Below are 9,742 nucleotides of genomic sequence, written 5' to 3'. Positions count from 1 at the left end.
CGTTAGGAATTAATGGCCTTGGTAACGGTGCGTCTTTAATGACTACCCCGTTTTTACCATTGTGCCCCTAACGTACTTATAAATATTTTCCCTCTCTTTCATTGTTTCGTTTCTGCGATTTTTCAAATCTCCTCCTTATTCGTTTGTGCTGCATCCTTGTGTTTCGAAGGCTTTTGCTTCCTCCGACCCTCATTTTCGGATAAAGGTTGGTTCTTTCTGTAACATGCCTTTCTATTTACATGCCTTTATTTTGTAGATAGGTTGGTTTGTAGACTGTAGTTCTGTATTCCCTCCCTTTAGAGACCGTATTTTTTTATTTTCCTTTTCTTTTTCCCTTGTAGGTTTTTGTCACCTTTTTAGGAAAAAGAAATGGCTTCCATAGATGTTCTTTCTCAGTGGGTTGATGTCACGGTCCTAGGGGAGGAACCCTCGGTCGATACTGAGTTTATTACCCATCTTCGTACTCACCACATAATTTGTACTTCTGAGGAAGATGAGCCGAAGTATGAATTGGTAGTCCCGGGTCCAGAAGACCGGGTTTGCTTCGGGAGGGCCAATGAGGCAGCCCTCATTTTTTCTTTATGTATGAGTGTATGATCACCCGTTTGGGTGTTTTTCTTCCTTTTTCGAATTTTGAGATGTCTGTTTTGCACCACTGTCGAGTTGCCCCTACCCAACTTCACCCCAATTCTTGGGGTTTTTTGAAAATTTATCAATTTATCAGCCAGGCTTTGGAGTTCCCGACTTCTTTGAAGATTTTTTTCTATCTCTTTCATATGACCAAACCCTTTAGTGGGATAAACAACAAGCAACAGTGGGTATCTTTCCGAGCCATACAGGGTCGGAGAGTTTTCACCCTTTTTGACGAATCCTTCCATGACTTTAAAAATTATTTTTTCAAAGTTCAAGCTGTAGAGGGTCACCACCCCTTTTTTCTGGACGAGAGTTCTTCCCCCCGTTTTCCCTTGTACTGGTTGGAGGCCTCCCCCTGTGAGAAGTATGGTCTGGATGACCTAGACGAAGTGGAGGCGGCCATTGTGGGGTTCCTCCGAGAAGTGTGGGGGAGGGCCTCATATCTGGACACTAAGAAATTTCTCCAGGGGTCTCCGACTTTTATCCAAGCGCAGCTAGGTAGCTTTTGTTTTTCTAGTTTATTTCCGACTTGCGTTTTCTTGTGCCGACTTGTTTGACTTTTGTTACTTTTTGTAGAGATGGCGAAGAAGAACGCTCAGGAATCTTACCAGAGAGTCCAAGAGGCTAAAGCAAGGTCTCGCGCCAGGACTAGTGGCGCCAAGGCGGTTATCTCTCCTCCTCCTCCTCCTCGAAACGTTGGGACTCCTTCTCAGCCCATTGTGATTTCTTCTTCAGCTTTCTCTCAGTCGCCCCCCTCCGCTCGACCTTCTCCTGAGCTAGAGAAGAAGAAGCGCAAGACCTTAGAGTCTGGCTCTTCTGGTGAGGTTAAGGCGGATGCTCTTGCATTCGTCCGAAAGAACATCTACCCCCATGCTCATATAAGTATGGATGATGTTTCTGTTCGGCACTACCTTACCACTCTGGTCGAGGAGAGTCTCAAGGCAGCGGGGGTTTGCAGCAAACTCTTGGATATTTTTTAGAAGACTCCTCTCAGCTCTTTAGGGATGACCTCGAGGGTCGAGGAGCTGGAAGGAAGGCTTCTTTTATATCAAGAGCACGAGGGGGAGTTGAAGGAGGAGGTCGCCAGGCTGAAGGAGGAGAGAGATAACCTTCGGGAGAGGGAGAGGAAGTTGCAAGCCCAATGCAACATGGAGGTGGACTTGAGGAAAACAGCACAGGTCAGCTACCAAAGTTTATTTGATGATCTTGTATCTGTGAGGAATGATCTGCTGAATTCTCGGAAGGCCTATACCGAGTTGGAGGACTCTATTGCTGACGGCGCCGAGGAGGCTTGGAGGATCTTTAAGGAGCAGGTCGGAGTTATTGCTCCTGACTTAGACCTTTCTCCTTTAGATCCTGACAAAGTCGTCATTAATGGTGCCATTGTGGACCCTCCTGCCCCCGTGATTGTTTCTGAGTCAGAATTGAAGACTCTGGGGCAGAGGATCATAGAGTCCCCTCCTCGCCCTAAGGACGCTCCGAGTTCTTCTACCGTTCCTCCGACTTCCTCTTCATCTCCTATGGATGCCTCTCTTCCCGGTCCTGGCGGCGCTCTTCCTGACTCCGGTGGTGGTGACCTGTCTATTCCTCTTGCAAAAAAGTAATTTGTTGGCTATTTGGGGCCCGGCCTGTGGGTCCCCTCTTTTTTAAACTCTTTATTTATTTTTGGTAGTGTTTGAACATTTTTTTTTGGCCTTTTAAGGCCGTGAACAAAACATTTTATAATACCCTTTTTAATAAGGGTTCAAGTTAGAAATAAATACCCTTTTTTGGATAAGGGTTTAAGTTACCTTATGCGTGCATGCTTTTCTGATTGCGATTTTTTCGAATTCTCCTTGATCTTTTCTGAAAAACCTTTTCTTTGGCTTATCTTCCTTTCTGAACCTTTTTGTTTTAAGGATCTTTAGGACAGCCTTTTAATCTTTTCTTAGGTTTTTTCCTATCTCTTTTGTTATTCCTAGTACTCAATTTTGTTTCATTGAGCTTTTATGACTTAGGCTACTTTCGTGATTCATTTTTGTTTTACTCGGTTTCCCATTTCGACTTATGAGTCGGGATGGTTCCGAGTTTATCATGATCAACTTCTATAACCTCTTTACACCGACTTGTACCTCGTCGTTTTATCCTGACGACCATCTAGGTCGGTTCATGGGATTTTCACGCTTTGTCGAGCTTAAGTCGGTGCGTTTCGTCGAAAGGAAGAGAAAACAAAAAAGGAATTTATAAGAGACATTGGTAAGATGAAAAAGATCTTTATTAATTGGGGAGGTACTTTATTGCTACTAAGGGTTTTTGACAATCTATTTTCCTTAGCCCCTACTATGATGCCTCGTTAAAAACCCTTCTCCAGAAAAAACCCTTTAATTTTGGGAAAAAATCATGAAGTTGGGAAAAGAGTACATCAGGGAGTAGAGTTCGCTTTTAACTGTAGTACCTTTTCATATTACAAACATGCCACGACCTCGGTAACTCGGTGCCGTTCAGGTCGGTCACTTTATAATAGCCTTTTCTTAAGACCTTTTTTTTGTTGTATCTTGTAGTCATTCTTTGCTTCAACGCTGCTTCTCTTATCTGGGCTTCTTCTCGGACTTCTGGGAGTAGGTCGAGCTCCTCTTTGTGCCCCTGTATATTTCCGATCTCGTCATGGAGAATCACTCTTGGGCTTTACTCGTTGACTTCTATTGAGATCATGGCTTCTACGCCATAAACTAGTCGGAATGGTGTTTCTCCAGTGGCGGATTGGGGGGTCGTCCTGTAAGCCCATAGCACTTGTGGGAGCTTTTCAGCCCAGGCTCCTTTTGCATCTTGTAATCTTTTCTTTAGCTCTGCCAGTATGACTTTATTGGCTGTCTCGGCTTGCCCATTGGCTTGCAGGTGCTCCACCGAGGTGAACTGGTGTTTGATTTTCATACTGGATACTAGGCTTCTAAAGGTAGAGTCGGTGAACTGGGTTCCATTATCTGTAGTAATGGAATGAGGTATCCCATACCTTGTGATGATATTTTTGTAGAGGAACCTCCGACTTCTTTGAGCAGTGATGGTGGCCAATGGTTCTGCTTCTATCCACTTTGTGAAGTAATCTATTCCCACGATTAGGTATTTGACTTGTCCTGGCGCCTGGGGAAAAGGACCTAACAAATCCATTCCCCATTTTGCAAAGGGCCATGGAGAAGTGATACTGATGAGCTCCTCCGAGGGAGCCACGTGGAAATTTGCATCTGTGGCGTCTTTCTACAAGGTGGGCCAGTAGAATCCAGCTCGGATCACTTTCCTGGCTAATGACGTTGCTCCGAGATAATTTTCGCAGATTCCATTGTGGACTTCCTCTAACACCTCGGTAGTTCTTGAGGTCGGTACGCACTTTAACAATGGTGTTGATATCCCCCTTCTGTAGAGAATATTTCTCACCAAAGTGTAATGTTGTGCTTCCCTCCGGATTTTCTTGGCCTCTTTTTCCTCTTTTGGAAGGATGTCAAATTTGATGTATTCGACCAAGGGGTTCATCCATCCGAGGTTTAAACCGACTACCTCAAGGACTTCTTGTTTGTCTTCTATTTTTACCACGGAGGGTTCCTGGAGAGTTTCTTGGATCAGGCTTCTGTTATTCCCTCATGGCTTGGTACTTGCTAACTTGGATAGGGCGTCTGCTCTGCTGTTTAGATCCTGAGTTATGTGTCTTACCTTGGTTTCTGCAAAGCGCCCAAGGTGTTCCAGAGTTTTTTCCAAGTACTTCTTCATATTTGGGTCTTTTGCCTGATATTCTCCACTTATTTGGGAGGTCACCACTTGTGAGTCGCTGTATATCACCACTGTTGTAGCACCGACTTCTTCTGCCAGCTTCAATCCAGCAATCAAGGCTTCATACTCCGCCTGATTATTTGAAGCTGGGAATTCAAATTTGAGGGAAACCTCTATCTGGGTTCCTCTTTCATCTACCAATATTATGCCTGCACCACTTCCTGTTTTGTTGGAGGATCCATCTACATAGAGTTCCAATGTAGTTGGTTTTTCCTCTTGATCTCCTGCGTATTCTGCAATGAAGTCGGTGAGGCACTGGGCTTTAATCGCCGTCTGAGTTTCATATCTTAAGTCGAACTCGGAGAGCTCTATTGCCCATTGAACCTTTCTCTCTGCAACATCCGTCTTTTAGAGGATTTGCTTCATGGTTTGGTTCGTGCGGACTTTTATTGTGTGAGCTTGAAAGTAAGGCCGTAGCCTTCGCGAGGCTACTACTAAGGAGTAGGCAAACTTCTCTAGTTTGTGGTACCTTAGCTCTGGGCCTTGTAGAACTTTGCTGATGAAATACACTGGGTGCTGGCCGACCTCGTCTTCTCTTATCAGGGCTGATGAGACAGCCTTGTCTGCTACAGACAAGTATAGGACGAGATCTTTTCCAGCTGCAGGTCGGGTCAGAATAGGAGGTTGGCTCAAGAATCTTTTGAACTCCTGGAACGCCTCCTCGCATTCAGGAGTCCATTCGAACTGACATCCCTTTCTCAATAAGGAGAACAGTGGAAGGGATTTTAGTGCTGATCCTGCCAAAAATCTGGGGAGGGCTGCAAGTCGGCCATTCAGTTGCTGGACCTCTCTCAAACAAGTCGGGCTTTTCATCTCCAGGATAGCTCTACACTTATCGGGATTAGCTTCAATCCCTCTTTGTGTTAGCATAAACCCTAGGAATTTTCCTGCCTCTACCGCGAAGGCGCACTTTGTGGGATTTAGTCTCATCCCGTGCAACCTTATGGTGTCGAAGACTTGTGAGAGGTCTGACAAGAGGTCGACTTCTTGCTTGGTCTTTACCAGCATGTCGTCGACGTATACTTCCATTAGGTTCCCAAGGTGAGAGGCAAACACCTTATTCATCAGCCTCTGGTATGTGGCCCCTATATTTTTTAATCCAAATGGCATGACCACGTAACAGAAGTTAGCTCTGGGCGTGATGAATGATGTCTTCTCCTGGTCTGGCTCATACATCGGGATTTGGTTATACCCCAAGTAGGCGTCCAAGAACGACAAATATTGATACCCCGAGCTGGAGTCTACCAGGGTATCAATGTTTGGCAGTGGATAAGGATCCTTGGGACATGCCTTATTTAGGTCGGTATAGTCGACACACATTCTCCATTTGCCATTTTGTTTTTTGACAAGCACTACATTGGCTAGCCATGTTGGGTACTTGACTTCTCTGATGAAGCCAGCTTCTAGGAGCGCATGTACTTGCTCTTCTACTACTAGGGCTCGTTCGGGGCCGAGCTTGCGTCTTCTCTGTTGTATAGGTCGGGATCCCGGGTAGACTGAGAGCTTATGGGACATGAGCTCAGGGTCTATCCCAGGCATGTCGGAGGCCTTCCAGGCGAAGAGATCGGAGTTATCTCTTAGGAGCTTAGTCAACCCTTGTTTTAGGGTTTCCCCTAGGTTGGCTCCTATGTGAGTATTTTTTCCTTCCTCTTCACCGACCTGTATCTCCTCAGTTTTTCCTCCCGGCTGTGGACGCAGCTCCTCTCTAGCCCTCGCTCCACCGAGCTCTATTGTGTGAACTTCCCTGCCTTTTCCTCTTAGGTTTAGGCTTTCATTGTAGCATTTCCTTGCCAATTTCTGATCTCCCCTTACCGTTGCTATCCCTGCTGAGGTCGAGAATTTCATACAAAGGTGGGGAGTGGATACCACCACTCCGAGTCGATTAAGGGTAGTTCTGTCGATTAAAGCATTATATGCTGACCCTACATCGATGACTATAAAGTCTATACTCAGAGTCTTTGATTTTTCCCCTTTTCCAAAAGTAGTGTGGAGGGGCAAAAATCCCAGTGGCTTTATTGGCGTGTCGCCTAGTCCGTACAAGGTGTCGGGGTAGGCTCTTAATTCTTTTTCGTCCAACCCTAGTTTGTCAAAAGCGGGCTTAAAAAGGATGTCCGCTGAGCTTCCTTGGTCTACTAGGGTTCTGTGGAGATGGGCATTTGCCAAGATCATAGTTATTACCACTGGATCATCGTGTCCAGGAATTATTCCTTGCCCATCTTCTTTTGTGAATGAAATAGTAGGGAGGTCGGATGACTCTCCTCCGACCTGGTATACTCTCTTGAGATGCCTTTTGCGAGAAGATTTGGTGAGTCCCCCTCCCGCGAATTCCCCTGAGATCATATGGATATGTCTCTCTGGAGTCTGCGGTAGTGGGTCTCTTCTATCCATATCATCTCGCTTTCTCTTCCCGTGACTGTCCGACCTTTCTATGAGATATCTGTCAAGCCGACCTTCTCTAGCCAGCTTTTCTATCACATTTTTAAGGTCGTAGCAGTCGTTTGTGGAGTGACCATATATTTTATGGTACTCACAGTAGTCGCTGCGACTCCCCCCTTTTTTATTTTTAATGGGTCTGGGGGGTGGTAGTCTTTCAGTGTTACAAATCTCTCTGTATACATCCACTATAGAAACTTTCAGAGGAGTATAAGAGTGATATTTTCTTGGTCTATCGAGACCGAGTTCTTCCTTTTTCTTGGTTTCCCTCTCCCTCTCTTTTGCTGAGGGAAGGTGCCCGGGTCGCCAACTCAGGTCTCTCAACTTGGCATTTTCCTCCATGTTGATGTACTTTTCAGCTCTTTCTTGTACATCACTTAAGGAGATGGGGTGTCTTTTTGATATGGACTGTGAGAAGGGACCTTCCCTAAGTCCATTGACTAATCCCATTATGATTGCCTCGGTGGGCAGGTCTTGAATCTCTAAACATGCTTTATTGAACCTTTCCATACAGGCTCGTAAGGATTCTCCAACCTCTTGTTTTATTCCCAGGAGGCTTGGTGCATGTTTCACTTTATCTTTCTGGATGGAAAACCTCATCAAGAACTTCCTTGAGAGGTCTTCGAAACTGGTAACCGACCTTGGAGAGAGGCTGTCGAACCACTTCATCGCTGCTTTCGATAGGGTGGTCGGGAAAGCTTTGCATCGCGTAGCGTCGGAAGCATCAGCTAGGTACATCCGACTTTTGAAATTGCTTAAGTGATGCTTCGGATCCATGGTTCCGTCATAGAGGTCCATATCGGGGCTTTTGAAGTTCCTTGGAACTTTTGCCCTCATTATGTCCTCGCTGAAAGGATCCTCCCCTCCTAGTGGTGGTTCTTCTCGTTCGTCTCGGGAGTTCCGACCTTTGAGGGAGGATTCTAACTTTAAGAGTTTTCTTTCTAACTCTTTTCGTCGCTCCATCTCCTCTTTTAGGTTCTTTTCAATCTCCTTTTGTCGTTCCCGTTCCTGTTCTAATTGTTCCAGGCGACTGTGGACTAATCCCATGAGTTCAGTTGCATGGGATGGTCCCTCTTTCTCTGATTCGCGCCCTTCGGAGGAATTCACCTTCGGATTTTTTACTCCGGAGGTACCTTCTCTGTGTTGATCGTTGGTCCCCTGGTGAAGGGTCAAGTCTGCATCGTTGTTTCCAGTTTCCAGATTTTCTTGTTCAGAATCTGATTCCACATGACCCTCTTCGGGGGATCTGTCCGCCATCACTGGTTGATCTCTCGGTTCCCCGACAACGGCGCCAATGTTACGATGGGTAACCGAAGATTAATGTGCTGGATGGCGTTGGTTGGCCCAAGCGTATGAAGGATGAGGCTTCAAGTGGACCTACAACTCGGGGACCCCCATCCGACTTGTGTGCTGAAAGAATGGGGGGTGATACATGCAAAGACACTCCAATGCCTAAGTCAGCAAGGGTGTGAGCAGGTCTAGAGAGTATTGGGACTTAGAGATACTTGAGGGGTGTCAGTGTATTTATAGTGGTGAACCAATAACCACAGTTGGAGTAGTGCCACTTTTTTAGGGTGTTAACTGTCCCTTTATCTTAGAGAAGTTGAGATATGGCTCGTGGAAGTGGTTAAAGAGATTCTAAGGGCAGTTACTCATTCGAATGAGTGTTTATCTGCCAGCTAACCCTCGTTCCCGACTTCTTTAGAGCAAGTCGTGGCGAGTACCGACTTCGTAGTGGCTGATTTGGTGAAAGGTGAGGTCAACCCTCTGGGTTGGGCCTTTTTATTTGGATCCTGGGCCTTAGCGTTGGGTCAGGGTATGAACAGTATTTTTATTTTAACTATTATTTATACATGAAAATATGAATAATTATTTTAAATGTGGACTATTAAAGGATTTGGGCCGAAAGCATGGGCCGGATGGCCCGTTTATTATAGCTTTTTTTGCCATAAGGACCGAAGAATGAGTAAATGAACTAGTCTTCGCTTAATTAAAAAAAAATAACTCAATTTATTTAATTTGAACAAAATTTATACATGTTTCATATTTTAAATTTTATTTAACAATTAATCTACTGTCAATGAATTAAATTCATAATTTAATTTGGCCAATATTCTAGTTGGCAGTGTTATTACATAGACCAAAAGTGTTACTTAATTATGTGCCCACTCTAATATTATGCAACAATTCATATTTAAGTTAAAGACAACAATATTCTTTTTTACAAATCTAAGCTATAAATAGTTACTAATTATTTGCTCATTTATTATTATTATTTTTTTGTCATACATCTGTTTTGCTCTAAAATAATGCTTAAAAGAAAGGCTGAAAAACAAACAAAAGAAGAGACACTAATTGCTCTGTTAAAATTAAATTTTTAATAAATCTAAGCTATAAATAGTTACTAATTACTAATTTTATGGTAGGGAAGACTCAAATAAATTAATAACATAAAAATAGGAGGCCAAAAATAGCATATCCTCAACTATAAATAAAGCCTCATATTGACACTAAAAGGTGTGCACTTCTTCATTGCAACCCCTTCCTTTTAGTTACACAAAAGAAGCAACTATTTGTTGCTTCAATTGTTGACTTTATTTATTGAATGTGAAAAGGGGGAGCAATAATTTTTGAATAATAAGGCAATGGCAAAGACATCCTTGGCTTTTGTATTTGCCTTGTTGTTGGCTTTGCCAATTCATTCAGTTTTTGCTAATGAAGTGAATCCATTGAACCTTTTTGATGGTGTTGAAGCACCAGTGGAAGCCAAGACTTTTGATTGGGTTCTAGAAGCCAAGTAAGTCATGCTTTTTTTTTTTTGCTCATTTTTAGAACAATCACATTTGGCTATTACAATAAATAGTGTTATTTGAACATA

At 43.9% G+C, this 9,742-nt stretch overlaps 1 protein-coding gene across 4 annotated transcripts in view; it reads left to right on the top strand.

Annotated features, from left to right (window-relative positions):
* LOC107634804 (matrix metalloproteinase-9) overlaps window positions 9,400-9,742 on the top strand; it is a 10,370-nt gene continuing 10,027 nt past the window's right edge. For 3 of the 4 annotated variants that reach the window (XM_021120035.1, XM_021120036.1, XM_021120034.1), the window contains exon 1: window positions 9,400-9,661. The gene's annotated coding sequence lies outside the window, so the exon portion shown is untranslated. The remainder of the gene's footprint in view (window positions 9,662-9,742) is intronic. The other variant, XR_002360071.1, reaches the window with a different exon arrangement.

Source organism: Arachis ipaensis, chromosome B03 (genome assembly GCF_000816755.2).
Source record: "Arachis ipaensis cultivar K30076 chromosome B03, Araip1.1, whole genome shotgun sequence".
NCBI lineage: Eukaryota > Viridiplantae > Streptophyta > Magnoliopsida > Fabales > Fabaceae > Arachis > Arachis ipaensis.
Note: the sequence above shows the minus strand (reverse complement) of the source record. Positions and strands in the feature narration are given on the sequence as shown.